The following is an 18,620-nucleotide window of genomic DNA, read 5'->3' as shown; positions in this document are numbered from 1 at the left end:
CAGTAAATGCTCAATAAATATATATGGAATGTTGAATTTACAAGTGAGGATAATAATAATCCTTCTCCCTTGTAAGGAATTCTATAAGGCTTAACTGAGATAATGCCTGTGAACTTGACATGATAATGCCAATGCAGAGTATTTGGCAACCGTTAGCTAGCATTATTATATGTATATTAATTAATATATAATTAATATAATTATTTAATATACATTGATTATATTGTTTATCATATTACAGATACTATATATGATTTATCATATTTCACATTTTATATATCATATTACATACATTAATAAATTAAGGTGTAATATAATTATATAATTATATAAATTGTATATGTTATATAAATTATATAATTATAGTATATAAAATTAACATTTATTATATTATGTAATATATTACATATAATTAATATATTTTATATCATAATAATATATTAATTTTAATTAATAATTTAAATATAATTTAAATAAATATTATAATGACATAATATATAATTAATATATGTTAATATATATTAGTAATGGCCAGTTGGCTCATGTGATGGTCATGAAGGCTGAGAAGTCTGATGATCTGCCATCTGCAAGCTGGAGTCCTAAGAAAGCAGATAGTGTAAGTTACAGCTCAGTCCCAAAGTTCTGACAACCAAGAGTGCCAATGGTATAAGTCCCAGTACAAGGGCAAGAGAAGGCCATGTCCAGCTCAGAGAGAGAGAGAGAGAGAGACGATTTCCCTTTCTTCCACCCTTTTGTTCTATCCAGGTCCTCAATGGACTGGATGATATCCCCCGCCCCCCACCATATGGGGAGGGCAATCTACTTAGTCTACCAATTCAAATTCCAGTCTCCTTAGAAACATCCTCAGAGACATACCCAGACATAATATTTAACCAACTATTTGGGAACAGCATGACCCAGTCAAGTTGACACAGAAAATTAACCATTACAATTCGGATGCTATAGAACCATACAGGAGGTTGATTGATGCCCATGGGGAGTGATTTAACTTGGCTCTGTTATTCTGTAACTTATTCACCTAAATTTTGGAAAGTAAAGTTTCACAAACCTAGATCAAGAAAATTACACAGGGGCACCTGGATGGCTCAGTTGGTTAAGCATCTAGCTCTTAGTTTTGGCTCAGGCTGTGATCTTGGGGTTTGTGAGTTCGAGCCCCACACTGGACTCCATGCTGACAGTATGGAGCCTCCTTGGGGTTCTCTCTCTCTCCCTCTCTCTCTGCCCCTCTCCTGTTTGTGCGCTCTCTCTATCTCCCTAAATAAACTTTGAAATAAAGAAAAAAAACAAAGAATTAGTTGCACAGATTATTAACATTCTGTTTGCTATAGCAGTGAGATTATGCCTACTGTCAGAGAATTATGACTCCATCAAGAACTGGTATGCTATAACAAACTCAGCAGGAAAACTCTACAGGAAAGAAGTTGAGATAGAAAGCTCTTTCAGATCGTGTGGTGTCTCTGGGTCACTGGGTTATCATTAGGAACCTTAATTATTTCTGAGCTTCATTTATTTAAGTGCTTTCTTAGAAATTTCTGGCTCAATGTAATTGCACCTACTCTAGCTTATTTGATGGCATTATACTCTGCACCTTTAATAAACCTGCTTTATTAGGAAAAAAAGATATATCGAATTTCTTTTATTTACACAGCACAACATATGTAGGCTTTATTCTTAAGCTTCCTATAGATAGAGTGATGAGATATGCGATCCTTCTTGACTGAAGTTCCACTCTTCAAGCAAAGTTGTGAATGTGTTGCTGTTTCTTTTCTTGATGATAGAATTTTACTTTCTAGCCAGGTTTATCTTGCCTACCAGAAGGTCAGGGCATTGGCCAGTCCCAGCTGGGGAAGGACTGTTACTCCTGTGAAATGTCTCCTTGCTGGTTCACTGCACGCCAGAGCTCCTGTTCACAGGTATTGATTTTTGCACAGTAAAATTCTGATGGCTTCCTCAAAGGGGCCAATTTTTTTCAGATTAACAGCTGCTCTGTTAATGTCAGAGGAGCTCGGTGGCTAAAAAAGGTCTTTATTTATGGATGTCAAAGAGCATGTCTCAAACATCAGGCCTCTCAAATTCAAAACAAAAGGAGTGTAATAAATGGAAAATTATAGTTTATGTGAACTGTCCTCTTTGACTATAACATACTTTAGGTAATAAAGTCAGGGAATACAAAGACAGTAGATGTTCTTGTCATTAGTTATGTGGTATGTTGACTTTGTACTATTTCCACATGGACGCTAAAAATCTGTGTTTAGTGTTCTTTTAAATTTAATTGTATTAACGAACCAAGCAATGACTTGGCTATGTTTTTATTTTTATTTTTCCTGTTGTAGTAGGAACAAAGAGACAAGTAGGCACAGATCATCATTTCTATTTCACCAGACCATTTGTAGTCTAACGTGAGTCATGGTGGAGATGGGATCTGAATGGACCCCAGATATCAGGGCTGGACACAGACTTCCTATTTATCAGAAAACTATCTACTTTTCCTGGAAGAAGACAGTGAAGGGGCTCTTTGGCTTATAGGTTGATCCGGTGTATCTCTTTTTGAATGAAAAGAAGAGATCACAACTGCCCCAACCAAGAAGACAGGGAAACTGCCCTACTACATAGAAAGTTGGAAGACATTTGCCACCAGCCTGGGTTACCTGTGGTTCTGGATTGAGGAGCCTGTGTGTCATGTAGGGTCGTCTCCCACAAGCCTTCTGATTTTCAAGGTTCCACAGGGAGTGCTCCCATGTAGCTATCTGTCACCTCTCTCTCCAACCTCTTCCCTGTAGCCTAATTCTTCATTTCTGAAAATTAATTAAAAAATCTTTTTTAATAAAAAAGTTTGTTTATTTTTGAGAGACAGAGAGAGATGGAGTGCAAGCAGGGGAGGGGCAGACAGGGAGGGAGTCACAGAATCTGAATCTCCAGGCTCTGAGCTGTCAGCATAGAGCCTGACGTGGGGCTCCAACCCACCAGATGCGAGATCATGACCGGAGCTGAAGTCGGACACTTAACGGACTGAGCCACCCGGATGCCCCTCTGAAAATTAATTTTTATCAGAGTAATGCAAGCAATAGCCTAAGAGTCACATATTAAAGAGCCTGTAATGGAAAACAGCTGCAGACAGAAATGCAGCTTGAAAACATGGAGGGAATGGGGAAGAAATACGTTGTTCTCTCTCTCTTCCTGTCTTGTGTCTCCCGTGGGCCAGTCCTTACCAGAAACGGGAGCCTGGGTGATGCATTCAACAGGGCAGAAGATGATTGCATGGAGAACCAACGAAGCTGGCAAACAACAAAAAAAATAACCTAATACCTACGCGGAGCAGCTATTGTGAGACTTACATGAGGTAAAGCTGAAAAACACCAGGAAAGTAACTGGTAGGTGGTGGGTCCTCAAATACACATTTTCCTCTCCCTTCGTTCCCCTTTCTCATTGATCAGAATCTGCTTTAAAAAAAAATGATTTGTTTAGTGCATAAGCTGTAAATGTCTTAGAAAGCATTTTAACAAGGATGAGACTAATTCAAAGCATTTAGGATATTTTAGTGTTAGTAACTTGTGAGTGGTATTTTGACGGGGTGGGTGGGCAGGAGGGGGCTTGCCTCCATCTCTTGTTCGCACCCAGGGGCAGCTGCTTGTTTAGTTTGCCCTGCCTTGTGTGGCAAGGTCCTGCCTGCTTTGCTCCAGGGCCCCCTCAGCTTTGCCTTTAGGACTCAGTGTGGCTGTTCCTACAGAAAGGTGCTGTAATCCGAAAATGCGGGTCGTAAATCTCTCTGGAAGCTGGGAAGCCTGGTTGTCTCAGACCACTGAGCCACCGCACGCAGACGCTCTCGCTGCAATGCATGCACCTTTGCATTCTCCGGCACAGTTGCCAAAACCACGTGCCATTTGGTCAGTGCCAAAGAAATGACTTTCTACCCTCTGAATCTTGTTTCCCACCCGTACTGTCCTTGATGCTGTGGGTTCTGATGGGTTGCCAGTGCCCTTTATTCTTTGCTATTAACTTCTCCCTGCCTCTCACCATTAACCCTTCGGTGGATCCCAGGGAGTTTCTAGGTTATGATTGGAGCAGTTGTCTGGTCCAGGGAGTGTACTGACATCCTTCTGGCAGAGAGAAATGGTCCTGTATTGCAGGACCTGCCTCAGTCCCTGGAGGCTGAGCTTTGACCTTGCTCAGGGAAGCTTTTCTGACCTCTGGAAGGGGCTGACCAGCAGAGAGTGCCCCTGAGAGCTGGGCTGGGCTTCCCGTTGGGATCTGGGACAGCCCCTAACCCCACGAGTCCCGAGGAACATAATTTTCTCTCAGGGCTCCCATCTACCCTCCCCTAATCTACTTCACTCAGTTTCCTCGTTAAAGTAAAAATCATCAATGTGCTTTTAATGTGGCTTTTTGTGTTTCATTTCCTTTGTTGCTTAAAAAATGTTTCCAATGAAACATTTTATAAGATTTCTATACAGTGCATACATTTTGAACATTTTGTTCCTATTAACATAAAATATTATTCTCATTTCCTCTTGTGTTGGGAAGAAAGAGGAAAAAAGTATTCTAAAAATTAAAAATAATTTCTTTGCTATTAAGGAGGTATGAATGATTTATGAGCATAATAAAGGCAAGTCTCTTTGGTCAACATTATGAATTTGAAAATAAAACTTCTTTTCAGATTTTTGAAATGGCTTCGATGACAGTAGGCCCTAAAATAACAAAGGAGACCAGGTTAAAATGGGAAATTCTTTCCCTCTGCTTTTCCTCTCTGGGGGACATCGTGTGCTCTCTACCCTTGGGAAGCAAAGTGGAGTCATCCCAGGGTAGAGGCAGGGAACGCGGTGTTGAAGAGGTTGTTTCCAGGTGCATCTGTGGGTCATCTGCATCTGTACAGAGATGCACTGAAAAATCCCCTCTGTCATTTTTATATGTCCTTAAGGGTCATATCTAGTTGAGTCTTACCAAAGCTACCCATGTTGGCTGACTCGCTCCCGGTGACACGGGGTCCCTTGGTTCCTCCCATGTGCCGATCGCTCAGTAGCTCTGGGAAATGACCTAAAGGACTGTGTGTTCTCAGGGTAATTCCCCTGAAGCTCCGCCAGGTCTGCCTGTTAAATCCCATGCTTGCCAGAGTGAGGGGGTTCTGTGTTTGGTTTTTGGTTCTGCATCTCATGGTTCCCAGCCCATTGTCCCAGTTCTGCAATACTAGGCTATAGATTAAGCTGGGGATATCACCAGGGGAGGCTGGCAATTGCGAGGGTCCTCTTGAGTGGCGTTTCCTAGGTGAATTCACCCTCGTTTGAGGTCAAGTGGCTGGCAGTGCATGCTCAGAAACCAGATTGTCTTAGTGTATTAACAATGTGCTGGGGAATGGCCGTATATCAACCAGCTTATGGGGCTGAGGAAGAGCCTGGCCCTCCAGTTACAATAGAAATGCCACCTTTTAAACACTTGCGTCGATGCCAGATCATTGCAGGGAGAAGGTACCTGCTTGGTGAGACCTAGAAAGACTGGTGTTGACATCACTAAGATGCTAGCTGCTGGATGTTCAAGTTCTAGGCAACTTACTGAGCACCTAGTTCAGGGAGGGCTCTGTTTGAGACACTGGGGATACAGCAGGGAACAAAGCAATCAGAAATCCTTGCCCTCAAGGAGCTTGTATTGTAGAGACTATTTGAGCCCAGAGGTCTGGGTAAATCACTCATGCACACATGTTTGGATTTCTCTTTTCTCTCCTCAATGTCTCACCAGCTCACCCCAGAAGTGAAGGCATACTGAGGCAGTCCTTTGGAGAAATAACCTAAAGAAAGGGCAACGTGGTGAGAAATGTCTCTCCACGCCTTCAATTTTAACCCAGAAAATTCTTTTTTAAAAAAAAATTTTTTTTTACATTTATTTATTTTTGAGACAGAGAGAGACAGAGCATGAACGGGGGAGGGTCAGAGAGAGGGAGACACAGAATCTGAAACAAGCTCCAGGCTCTAAGCTGTCAGCACAGAGCCCGACGTGGGGCTCGAACTCACGGACCACGAGATCATGACCTGAGCTGAAGTCTGCCGCTTAACTGACTGAGCCACCCAGGCACCCCATTAACCCAGAAAATTCTATGTGTGGGAATAAGGACAAGGTTTGATACTTTGTTATGGTGTTCTCTCTCCCCCAGTCCTGCTAGCTACAGAAAAGGTCTTGTCAGCCTGCTTAGCAAATTTAAAACTGAAAGAATACGTGAGAAGGGACAGACCTCAGACAGAAAAAGGAGAGCAGCCAAATCCATCTTCAGGATCAAGAGCGCGTGGTGTTGCAGAGAGAGGGTTTGACTCGCAATATCCGAAACCGTGGTTAAAGAGAGCAAGAGAAGTGAAGACAGGAGGGAGGGTTTTCAAAATGGCTGTGTTAGATTATGAATTGAATTTCCTTTCATGCTTTTTTTGAATGGAATTACTTTTGAACTACTTTCGATTACTAGTCTGCAAAGATTAAGCCATAAAGGGCCCTAGGATTTATTAAAGTTTGTGAATTCTGGGTTCTGCTTTTAACCTGATTATTCTTAAGTCCTTCAGTCTGCTGGCCTCATATTTTCCTTTCACATACAGCTAAAATAGTATGATCCCCCTTTCCACTGACCTGCAGGAAGTCTGCTATCCACTCCAGTATTTTTAAGGTTCCAAAGGTGCATCAACTGCCTGTCATCTCCCACTCCAACATTCTAGCTCGATTCTTCGCTTCTTCAATTCAGTTTTTAATGAAGTAATGCATGCGCTAGTTTGAAACTCAAATATTCAATGGATCAAAATGCAAAACAGAAGTCCTCAACTAATTGTTCCAACCAATTGTCCAACTCCTTGCAGGCAACCATTTTCAACTCTTCCAGCTCTTGCTTTCTTATACAGTAGAACCTTGGATTGTGAGTAACTTGTTCTGGGTGTTCTGCAACACAAGCAAACATTTCTAATGTATTTTAGCTCTATAAACGAGAGCTGTCTTGCAACACGAGTAGTACGTGACGCCGAACATCACATGATCACAACCGAGCCAATGGCTCTTCTCTCTCTTGCTGTGGGATTGTGGGTGATCGTCGATGCAATGTCACCTTTCCGCAAAACCCTCAAAAGGGGTTAAAAGCAAGTGTCAGTGAATAGGTTTCTTGTTAAAGTTTCACAAAAAGAAAAAGATTCCAGTGAGCCAGGAGTGATTCTGCTAGTGATAGTGAAAGTCGTCCTGCACGATAACCCTCCTCTCTCGTCTCCCTCACACCAGCCATGAAGGTTTTCAAAGGTAAGTGCAGGTTAATTTGTTTATTTCTCTTTATATTTTGTATTTTATTTATTATTTTGTATTATATTACAGTATTGTAATCATTTTTATATGAATATTTTTGGGTTATGGAACGAATCATGAGAGTTTCCACTATTTCTTATGGGAAATTCACTTTGAAATACAAGTGCTTTGGATTACAAGCATATTTCCAGAATGAATTATGCTTACAAACCAAGGTGTTACCTTCTTATTTCTAAATAAAACGCTTGCTTTATCATTTATTAAATTATTAACTTTAGGTGTTAAGGACGGATATTCTGTTACAATGGGCGAAGGTTTAACTCTCATTCTTCTACACCCCCCCCCATCCTGCCCACCTTCTCTTCCTACGCTCTATTTGAATGATATAAAGTATTTTTGATCAAATCAGCAGTCAGGATTGACATTATTATGACTATGAAAAATATTAATAACCAAGAACTGTGTCATAGTTCTATCTTCTTTCTTGTACATATTGTTTTTTCCTAGAGTTAGTATTTTCCTCATTTTTTATTTGCTTATTTTTGTGTGTGTGCGCTTCTATTTAATATTTTTCATGCTGCATTGTATTTTCTTACACATCCATTAATATTATTTTCCAAATGGTCAAATAAACAAAATAACCTATCAACTAATTCTTTTTCCCTGGGTTCCTCTCTCCAAATGCTTCCTCTCTTGGTTTCCATTTGGACAGTTGCTTCTCAGGCCTGCTGCTCTCATCATGGATTTCCTTTTTTGTGTCTTTGTGTTGCATCCACTGTTTCCAACTCATTCTGCATTTGCCCCCTCACTTGAAGGAGGGAGCACATGCTCCTATACTCGTGGGAAGTTGTTCATAGTGATAATTATGTGTTTAAAATATTGCCTTTTTGTTTCTGATCTACCTTCATACTTAGTTGATCATTTGGGTATATAATGGTAGGTTGCAAATCATTTTGCCTCATAATTTTGAAACTATTTTTTCCATTGCTTTCTAATCATCAGATTTGTTGTTAAGAAGTCTGATATTATTTCATTCCATACACTTTGTCAATGACCTTTCCTCCCAACCCCAAGGAAATTTACAAGATTTGCTTCTTTTACTTTCTGGTGCTCTGATATTTCTTAATGAAGAGCCTATGTGCTTGCTTTTTATCGTTTGCTGTGCTGGACATGGTGTATTGTTCTTTCAGTCTGGAGAATCTCATATCCTTTGGCCCTGGAAAATATTCTCTGGTATGAATATGAAAATAGCTTTCTCTCCATTTTCCCTTCTATTTTATTAATCTATTGTTGAGTTTCCTGGGCCAATACTCTAAGTTTCTTATCTTTTCTCTTCACAGTTCTTTTGATTTTATTTGCTCTACTTACCAAAATGTTTCTTAGTTTTTATCTACCAAACTCGTTGTTACTTTTTTAAGAGTGGGGGGTGTAGAGAGAGAGAGGGAGAGAGAGAATCCTAAGCAGTCTCCATGCTCAGCGTGGAGCCCAACGTGGGGCTCTATCTCACGATGCTGAGATCAGGATCTGAGCTGAAATCAAGTGGTGGATGCTTAACTGACCGGGCCACCCAGGTGCCTCAGTGTTACATTTTTTATTTTGACCAACAATTTTCCAGTTTGTTCCCCAACACTTGTCTATGTAGCATCCCATCTTCCTCTTATATTTGCCTCATCTCTTCTTATCTCTCCACTTTCATTCTTTCTGCCTTATTGACTAACCTCATAGTTTTCTTTTCTTCCTTACTCCTCCCCTTCCTCCTTTTTCTTTCAGTTGTGGTATTTTGGGTTCTTTCCAAATGTTGAAAGTTGTTGCCATGTTTTGGGTTCTTTTCATGTTGGATGACTTTTCCAAATGTCTGATTGTCTCTTCACATTTAATAGTGATGACTAAAAGCTGATTAGAAGTGCTGAAAGTGGGGACTGGACATATTCATAAGTAATTTTCAAGATACTGGGATTGGATGCTACCTGTAGAGCTGATATCAGTATCTGGCAGCTTTTTATTTGGGGATTGTAATTTTTCCAAAAGAAGACTTTTCAAATCTTCCACCTATAAGGGCTATTTCTAGAAGTAGAAATTTCACTTAAACTTCTGTTTTCAACTGTTGACCTCTCTCTTTCCTGGATTTTGACTAATGTCCTGAGTTTCCTGTTTGTCTTTTCCTGAGAATGAACCATGGGTCCTGTGTGTGTGTTTGTGTGTGTGTGTGTGTGTGTGTGTGTGTGCATGTGCGTATGTGATGGGGGGCTTCATGAGGTGAAGGAGGAGGCAAGGAGCCAACCCTTCCACAAAGGGACTTTTGACTCTTTATGGGCTGAACTGTGTGTCCCCCAAATCTATGTGTTGAAGTACCTCAGAATGTGATTATATTTGGAGACAGTTTTAAAGAGGTAATCCAATTAAAATGAAGTCATCAGAGTGGCCCTAATCCAATATGACTAGTATCCTTATAAGAAGAGGAAATTTGGACACAGGCAATTACAGAGGGAAAACTATGTGAAGCCACAGGCAGAAGACGTCCATTCACAAGCCAAGGAAGTGATCTCAGAAGAAACTGATTCTGCTGACACCTTGATCTTGGACTTCTAAATGCCAGAACTGTGAGAAAATATATTTCTTGTTGTTTAAGCCCCTCGTCTGCGGTACTTTGTTATGGTAGCCCAAGCAAACTAATGTACCATGTTTTCGGCCCTGTTCCACATCCCTAAGTTTGATGATGCCTGTTTCCTTCAAATTCTGTTCTTTTCAAGGTCCTGTGGGAGGAACTGGCTCACATCCCCTCTGCAGGCTGCCACCCTTGTATGTCACTCACTGTGCCTCTCTCCATCTGCTTTCTGTCTTCCTAAAATTTGTGGAATTATGAAAATTTCTTTAAGTGTGCCTCCTACTGTCTTTATTCGTTAGAGTTTTATACTAAAAACAAAACAAAACAGAACAAAACATCTTTTGCTGCCATTTTAGTGGTTTTCGAGAGAGGGAAGAGTTATACTTGCATTTTAACCTAAGGCGAATTTCAAAAATTCTAGAACCTTTTAATCTAGCAATAGCAATAATCAACATGTTATGAAACTGTCGTTCTTTTTAATAAATTACATACATACTGGCACCCAATTTGTTGGTTCTCAGCTCCCAACGCACGCTTCTTTGCCCTGTTTCTGATACTGGAGCTGTATCCTGTAAACATTTCTGGTTTACCAGATGGCTTGATACTAGGCTTCATCAATAGGGGACTTTGGAGGGACACTGCAGGGGGAAGGAGTTTCTCTTCCTGGTTCCCCTGTTCTTTTATCTCCGGCTCCTGTGGCGTGAGGCTGCCAAAGGCATATGGGGCAGCCATGACACAAACACTTCAGTGAGTTTCACAGACACCCATCTGTGAATTCCTAGTGAGTCTTGGGGGCCTCCTAATGGGGGCTTCCCAGTGAGTCCCATCACGGCCCAACAGGAAGTTTTCAACTTGCCAGCACGGGCCTATGGCACTTCAGTGAATTTCTTGCTATCCAGTGGGCCCCAGTCACAACTTCTCAAATGGGATCTGAATCTCAGCCTGGTGTAGTGGGATATTTTTTCTCAGATTTTTCTCTTTTTGGGGTGCTCTGTCTCAGCCCTAGATGTAGTGGCTGTCTCCCTTATCTGCTGGTCTTGTATTTTTTAGAGCAAGGGTGTGCAAAACTTTTCTGGAAAGAGCCAGCAAGTAAATATTTTAGGCTTCACGGGCCATGGGGTCTGTATTACTCAATGGAATGTTGTAGTGAGAAAACAGCCACAGACGGCACACAAATGAACGGGCACGGCCAGATGGGCCACAGGTCCACTCCTGCTTCCTTATGCTCCTTAGCCCATAGGCATCAACCCCCTGTTACTAGTGAACAGTTCTTTATATGAAGTCCTCACTGTTCAAATTACTGGTGTGGTTACTTCTGACCGGACCCTGATTGATATACCACATTGAAATTTTAGGCGAGGACTTGGCTCGTGACTTGGGCCAGCTGAGAGTGTTTGCTCTGGATCTTACAATTCTGGTCAGTGTTAGAGAATGAATGAGAGAAGGAGTGACTCTGTGGCAGTCTTAAACAGTAAAAATAACAAGCGGGTGGATATTTTAGGCAGGGCTTTCTTACCTGCGTGCAGACAAGACTTGGGGCAAAGCAGAAAAATCTTCTCTTCTTGTCAGTCGTAAACTTCAGGTTCATAAAATGTTCCCTCCCGTTACCTACTCTATAAAACTTTCACGTTTATTTTAAAATAATTTCCCCGAGATCTTTGGGTAGAATTGACACTCTAGGAAGATGCAGGGCGTTTTATCCTGGGGCTCACTCTCCCCTAGGCTCAGGATGGCAGTGCTCTTGGGGAGCACGTGTCAAATGCTCTTTGGAGTGGTAGTTTCACCGCCTCCCCAAGCTTTTCTGAGCCAAAATACATCGCAGTTGATTAGTTTCCTGCTTTCGAAATTGCTGTCAAGTTCCAGACTCATCTCCCTGAGATTATTCCCATCATCTTTATTGGAGGTTTGGGTGTCTGCAAATTCTTCAGTGACACATTTACAGGCTGTCTTTTGCTTTATGCTCACAGATGGCTAATCACAATGACACCGTGTATTTTACTAGTTTAATTCTCAGAGGGTAACCTCTTTTCCAAGATTTTGTTTCTCCATGCATTGCCACTACCAAGAAAATGTTCCCTGATCACAATGGGACAGAGAACACTTACCCCAAGGCTATCCCAAAGACAGGGCTCTGGGACTTCCTGAAAATCAGAACCTTGCCTGAGATGTTTCTGCCAGGTTCCCTATGGCTTTTAACTCACGTGATGGGTTAGGGAGAGAAGTGAAAGGAAAAAGCATGCTTCCAGGCAATCCTGGGGTAAAAGCAATAGCAGTTGGCAAAACCTTTGCCCTAACTGCCTATCAATTTTTCTCTTCGTTATGATACAAGCAGGGAAGGTTGTAAGATCAGCTGTCGTAAATGATGAGTTAAGACAGAATTATGAGTACAGGATGCCTTATTGCTGGTGTCATACTGAAAGCTCTGAAGGGAAAACAGGGGAAAGGGAAAGAAACATTTTTTCCCCCTGCTCACGTAAGGCTTGGGATGGAGTATGAGAAGGCGCTCCGATCACCAGCTGAGAGCTTTCCACTGCCCCTCCTTCCCATCCCATTTTGGATCAACCAATCCTCTCTTGTAGATAGAATACAGGGTCCACAAGGCGCCTCGCAAGGAGTCAAAATCGGTAAGGTCGTCCTCTGGGTTAAGCTATAACACTGACTTAGATCAGTGTGAAAAAGTGCAAAGTCATCTTAGAAATAAAATGTTTTCTAGGCTAAGACAATGATGAATGGACTGTAGGCACCGATGCAGGCAAAGGAAGAAAAGGCTTTGCAGAAAGAAGTTGAAGAGAGGCAGTGCCTGTCCAGGTCCGTTGTGCAGGAGAGAGACTCCACCCCCAGCCCCTGTCCCCGAGGAATCAGGAGCATCAGCCATTATCATCTTTATACTCACCCTTCGCCACATTTGATCTTTGGCAAGTCAACTTCTGCTCATGGTCTTACTCCCTGTGTGGATTTGTCTGCAGAGAGAGAATGGCTTGATCCCCAAACATCCCTATCACATCCACTTGACAGCTGTTGTCTCATTGGAAACGAACAAATTAGCAACATGGTGGCTGCCAAGTTGGTTGGTATCTGAAACTTGGGGTGCTAACAGATCAGTTATGTGCCATGTTGGATAAGGAGCCCCAGTGTGGGACCAGCTGGGTTCCTATGGCACTTGTAAATAGTCCTAAAATACATCTGAACTTTTTTCAGACAGACATTTTTATTATCTAGAAACTTAATTCTAAGAGAAAAAGTTGGTTAAATTGCAGCCATTAAGAGACTCAGAATACTACAGCGATGACGATCAGGAACTTCAGGTTCAGACAACATGGGCTCCAGGTCTGGTCCTCTAGCCTTTCTTCATGATGTCCATAGGCGCTTAGTTGGGTCTCTGTGTGCTCAAATTGTTTCACCTATCAAGTGAGCATAGTAGTACATAATAAAGTATTTATGTAACAGGTTTGTTGTGAGCGTTAAATGAGGTTTGCCCATGAAATATTTATTGCAATGCCTGGCACTCAGTAAGGGATCCATAAATTTTAGCTGTCATCACCGTGATTATTATTATCAAGTATTTTTTTTTCTCCTTCCCAAGGATCAAAGTCATATGTTACTGCCAATCAGAGTTTAGATCTGCCCAAGATAATCAGTGCTAAAACACCCAGTTGAAAGCACTTTTGACCAGGCACTACTCTAGTATAAAATAATAGTAAGCAAAAAATAAAAAAAAAACATATTTATTTAACAAAGAATATCGAATTTAATTTCAGAGAGTAGTAAAGGAAATGGAGGTAAGGGCTGTGAGAGGGTGATGGCGATGACGTTAGATAGTGTGACTCTACTGGTTTTAGATCCAAGAAGCGATAGGAGCTGGATGGAGTGAAAGACCCTGAGAGAAAGTGGCATCAGAGGCTGAGAGCCAAAAGATGAGGTCAGCCCTTTATGCTCTGCAGCAAACATTCAGGAAGGGGGTACAGCTGATACAGCCTGGAGGAGAGAAAGAGCTTGGGAACTTTAGCAATAGAAAGAAGGCCAGTGAGGATGGAAAACAAGGATGGGGGATAGGCAGGGGGCGGGTTTGGGAGGGAGGGGTTGCAGGCTACCGTAGAGAGGAGGGTTTCAAGCCTAAGGTAGAAGGAATGACTGGGTTTGAAGCAGTGCAGCCAAGGCTGGAGCGAGGAGAGTGGATTGTCATGGGGTAATGTATCCCCTAAGGGCAGGGAGACTGTCTGGAAGTTAAGAGCTTGGCCAGGGAAGAGAGAATAGTGGCTTAGGCTGGTGCAGAGAGAGTGGAAATGGAGAGAAATGGTTGGATGTGTTTTGGGAGGAAAACTGATAGGACTTCCTGACAAATCAGGTGCGGGGAATAAAGGCCAGAGAGAAATCAAAGACGATGGTTGGATTTTTGGCTTGAACAGTGACGTCAAGGATTGTTTCATGAAGTGTGGGTGGATGGACTGGGACAAAGTGGATTTGGTGGGGAAAAAATTAGGTTTATGAGAAATAAGTTGAGACTGTTAGATGTTGTTTCAGATATTTCGGTGGCCTTTGCGTGGCATGTTTGTGCTTTCTGTAAAGTTTTAAAAACCCCAAATCCTATTTCAAGGAGCTCTACCACCCTAGAACCCTATACTGGGAACTGTTCTTCTGTTCAACCCTTTGGTGACACATGAAAAAAATGTTACGTAGCAATGAGGTTTCCATTGTGACTTTGTGGTGGAACTGGCCCCGGCCCCTCAGCTTATTTACTGATCTATTTATTTCTGATGAGTTATTCTGTTCTGAGCTTCACATCAGCTCCAAGATCATCTCTATAATAAGAAGAGTCTCAGGAAACCCTAAGCCTAAGAATGTCTTTTGGATAAAACAAGGATCTTGTTTTCACGCAAATGTGGCCTCATAAATGAAGAGACGTAGAAATGGACGTAGAGCCAAGCCGTGGAAGCGAAATAGATTTTCTGAAACACCAATAGTTTCCTAAGGGATCGTTTGCCCATCTGGGTTTATTGGGACTGCCAGGAAGAAAAAAAAAAAAAAAAGAAAGGTCATGTGATCATGTCCAAAGAGTATGCCGTGTCAGTTATGAAATAATTATTTAAATGGTATTATTTGGATACTGTCTGAATTCATATTTTTCTGCCCCAGGGATTGGGAGGGGTCAGGGAAGCCATTAGTGATTGCTGAGAAACCAATACTACGTATCCCAAACAAACCTGCACACAATGTCCCATAAAAATCTCATTACTCACCCTGTTCTCCCTGAATCAGCATTCTGGGCACTGTTGTAGATATCCTGTAAATTGCACATTTATAAATTACTCATTTATAACATCTGTCGGAAGGCAGCTATAGAAGCAGATAATCTTTTCCCTGTAGCCTCAGCTCTGTAGCAGCTTGCTTTCAGATTTTGCTTTGATCTTTTTTCAGTGTCCCTGAAGACTTCAGACCTGTTGTTGACTGGCTCCAAATTATCTGGGAGTGTTCCAATGAATCCGGACTGCCTCTTTGACCCAGTCGTGGAGGAGGCTGGAAACCAGCCATGTGCCAGGAATTAGACGTTGGGAATGAAGAGGTGAAAGAGACAGTCCCTGTTAAAGACGGCCACAGAGAGCTAAGAAAATTAGTGAAGACGGCACAGCATGCAAAGAAGTGCCATCGGGATTTGCACAGAGTATTGGTGAGAATGGAAGAAGCATCTAACGCCTCCTGGGTGACACTCCAGGAAAAAGAGGTGGGGAAATGCTTTAAAGTGACACCAGAGAACACTCACACACTGCTGGTGGGAACGTAAAACAGTGCAGCCACTTTGGAGGACAGTCTGGCATTTCCTCCGAAGGTGAAACACAGAGTTACCACGTGACCCAGCAATTCCACTCCTCGGTCGGCACCCAAGAGAAATGAAAATACAGGTTCACACACACACACACACACACACACACACAACTTGTACGTGAATGTTCAGAACAGTATTACTCATTATAGCTGCAAAATGAAAACAGCTCAAATGTCCCTCCCGTGATGAATGGATAAATTAAATGTGGTGTCCGTACCCTGGAATGTTCTTTGACGTTAAAGAGGAAAAAAGTACTGATGCATACTACAACGTGCATGAAGCTTGAGAACGTTATGCTGAGTGAAAGAAGGCAGTCACAAAGCATCAAATATTGTATGATTTCCTTTGGGTGAAATATCTAGCATAGGCAAATCTGTAGAGACAGGGAGTAGATTACTGTTTGCCTAGATCTGGTGGAAATGGGAGCATTGAGGGGTTATGGCTGAGGGCCACAGGCTTTCCTTTTCAGGTGGTGCTTTGAAATTGATTCTGTAATTGTTGCACAACTTGGTGAATATACGAAAAGCCCTTGAATTATACACTCACATAGGTGAATTGTATGGTATATGAATTCAATCTCAATAAAGTTGTTAAAAACAACAGTGACACCTGAGGACCAGTAGGGGAGAAGGTTACTGGGCAGAGTGACAATAATGAGCAAATATACCCCATTAGCAACCCCCCCTTGACTCTACTGCCAAAATGTGTCCCCCAGATCCTTTTAACCTTCTCTATTCGCACCACTACCTTCCTGATCCAAGCCACTGGTATCTACCTGAACCACTGAAGTAGCCTCATAACTACTATACTCCTGTCCCTGTGCTGGGGGGTTGAGTGGCAGCACAGGACCATCCTTCTTCTCTGGAGGGGCTGAAAGTGTGGGGAGCTCATTTTCCAGAGGCCCTGTTTCGGGGCTCCAGACTGCCCATGCCCCTTCCCTAGGACCCCTTCCCTGTTTCTGCTGAGTATCCGGCTCATCCCTAGTCGCACTGTCTTCCCCTGTGACACTCGATCACGACTGAGAGTGGTTTTCTTTGTAGCTCATGTCACCTGCTGAGGTTCACGTATGTCCTTTCTTGCTCACTCTCCGCCTCCTTTCTGGAATGCAAGCTCCCTGCAAGCAGGGACTTTGATTCACAGCAGTATGTGCGGTGCCTCGTTCAGTCTCTCGTACACAGAAGCTTCTCGTACTCTTGCTTGCTGAGTGTGCGAAGACGAGGCAGGACGAGGACAGGGCGTTGAGGGCCTATCTCGCGCCGTCTGTGGTTGGAATGCCACGGGGCAGTTGTGGGGGTGGAGGGAGGTGAACGGTGAGGTTGCTGGGAAGATGGGTCACACAGGGCTTTGCTATTTCCTAGCTGTGTCATCTTAGAAAAGGCATTTCATCTCTCCAAGCCTCTCCGGTTCTCCACTTTACAATGGAATTTTTAAAACCCATCTTGTGAGGGTCGAATGTGTACATTACATGAAAATCCTGAGGAAATTCATATATTGAACATTGAATATTCTCATGTGCCCACAGGGGCTAGGCCCTGAAAATTCAGAGATTAAAAAAGGTGTGTTCTCTGTCCTTGAGAAGCCCATGTCTGGCAAGGAAGACAGACCCACAAGAAGTCATAAAAGGTGTCTCACATGATTGTTGCCTCAAGGCCTCTCAGCCAGAGTGCCTGACTTCCAGCCACTTCTCATGACAGGGTGCCAGTCTGTGTTGTGTCTTTATTAGCACTGGGACCTCCTCAAGGACAGTGGCGGGCCTCCACATCTTCCACAGGGCCTGTGGGGCCTCTTCGGGATCCAGGTACTAAGGAGGTCCAGCCTGCCTCTTCTCTTGAATGGGGGGCTTGGCTTATCTTCGAAACCAGGTGATCAAAAATCCCAGGTCTCCCGACCTTGTACCCTGAGTTACAGAAAACATTTCCTTTTATGACAGGAGAGCTCTTTATTCCCCTTGCATCGCCTTTCCCGGATGCTTATTCAGTCAGGCGCCATTTTGACATGACTCTGCTTTCTAGGCGTAGGTTCTTTCCGCCCTGCCTTTTCACTGCATCACTTCTCCTCTTGCAAACTTTCTCCCCTTTGCTAAAGTCTGTTGTACCCAGCCTTCATTGTCTTAAAAACTGCTGGGACTCTTTGTGACTGGGGACTCTGCTTTTTACCCTTCCAGGTTCTCAGAGCTTAGCAGTGCCCACAGAAATGTCCTCTCTGCTCCCCAGAATTTTATCCACACCCTGTAACTGTTTGGAGGCACAGTCCGCGGCAGTGCGTGTTTCTCAGCTGCTTGTGACATCAGGTTGGGAACTCCCTTGGGATGCCGGCCTTTGTCACCTCATCACTTGGTGTGCCTGGCAGAGTGGACAATGGTGTTTGGGATGGAGGTTTGATGGCTTGGAGTGACAATAATGTCTTCAAACCTACCCTCTTGCTCTCGTTTGGGTCTAAGTAAAAAATGCCAAATGAACAGCCTCTTCTCGGCCTCCCTCAAGCCAGCTGGGACCAGGCAGCAGCCTTCGGGGTGACTAAGGAGGAGGAGGTGCGTGTTTTACTATCATACCTCCAGTCTCCAGTTTTCTCAAGGGCTTCGTTTCTTTTGCTTGACTGGGGGAGCTGAGTGTCTAAGTAAAGTGCATTGTTTCCCCTGCTTCCGATTCACCTCAGGACTAGACTGGCAGCTGTGGGGCACCTGGGTGGCTCAGTCGATTAAGCATCTGACTTCAGCTCAGGTCATGATCTCATGGTTCGTGAGTTCCAGCCCCGCGTCGGGCTCTGTGCTGACAGCTCAGAGCCTGGAGCCTGCTTCGGACTCTGTGTCTCCGTCTCTCTCTGCCCGTCCCCCACTCTGTCTCTGTCTCTCTCAAAAGTAAATAAACACTAAAAAAAATAAAAATTAAAAAAAAAAAAGACTAAACTCATTCTGGTGCT

The 18,620-nt window shown here is 42.9% G+C and overlaps 1 long non-coding RNA gene across 5 annotated transcripts in view; it reads left to right on the top strand.

The window, feature by feature from the left end:
- Positions 1-18,398, top strand: part of LOC115516759 — a 44,401-nt gene extending 26,003 nt beyond the window's left edge. For 2 of the 5 annotated variants that reach the window (XR_003969653.1, XR_003969651.1), the window contains 2 exons: positions 3,224-3,392; positions 15,296-18,398. This is a non-coding gene — a long non-coding RNA (uncharacterized LOC115516759). Of the gene's footprint in view, positions 1-1,814; positions 1,935-3,223; positions 3,393-15,295 lie in introns of all 5 variants that reach the window. The other 3 variants (XR_003969652.1, XR_003969654.1, XR_003969655.1) reach the window with 3 other exon arrangements.
- Positions 18,399-18,620: the final 222 nt, after the last annotated feature.

The sequence above is a fragment of the Lynx canadensis genome, chromosome B3 (assembly GCF_007474595.2).
Source record: "Lynx canadensis isolate LIC74 chromosome B3, mLynCan4.pri.v2, whole genome shotgun sequence".
NCBI lineage: Eukaryota > Metazoa > Chordata > Mammalia > Carnivora > Felidae > Lynx > Lynx canadensis.
This window is presented reverse-complemented; position numbering and strand designations above follow the sequence as displayed.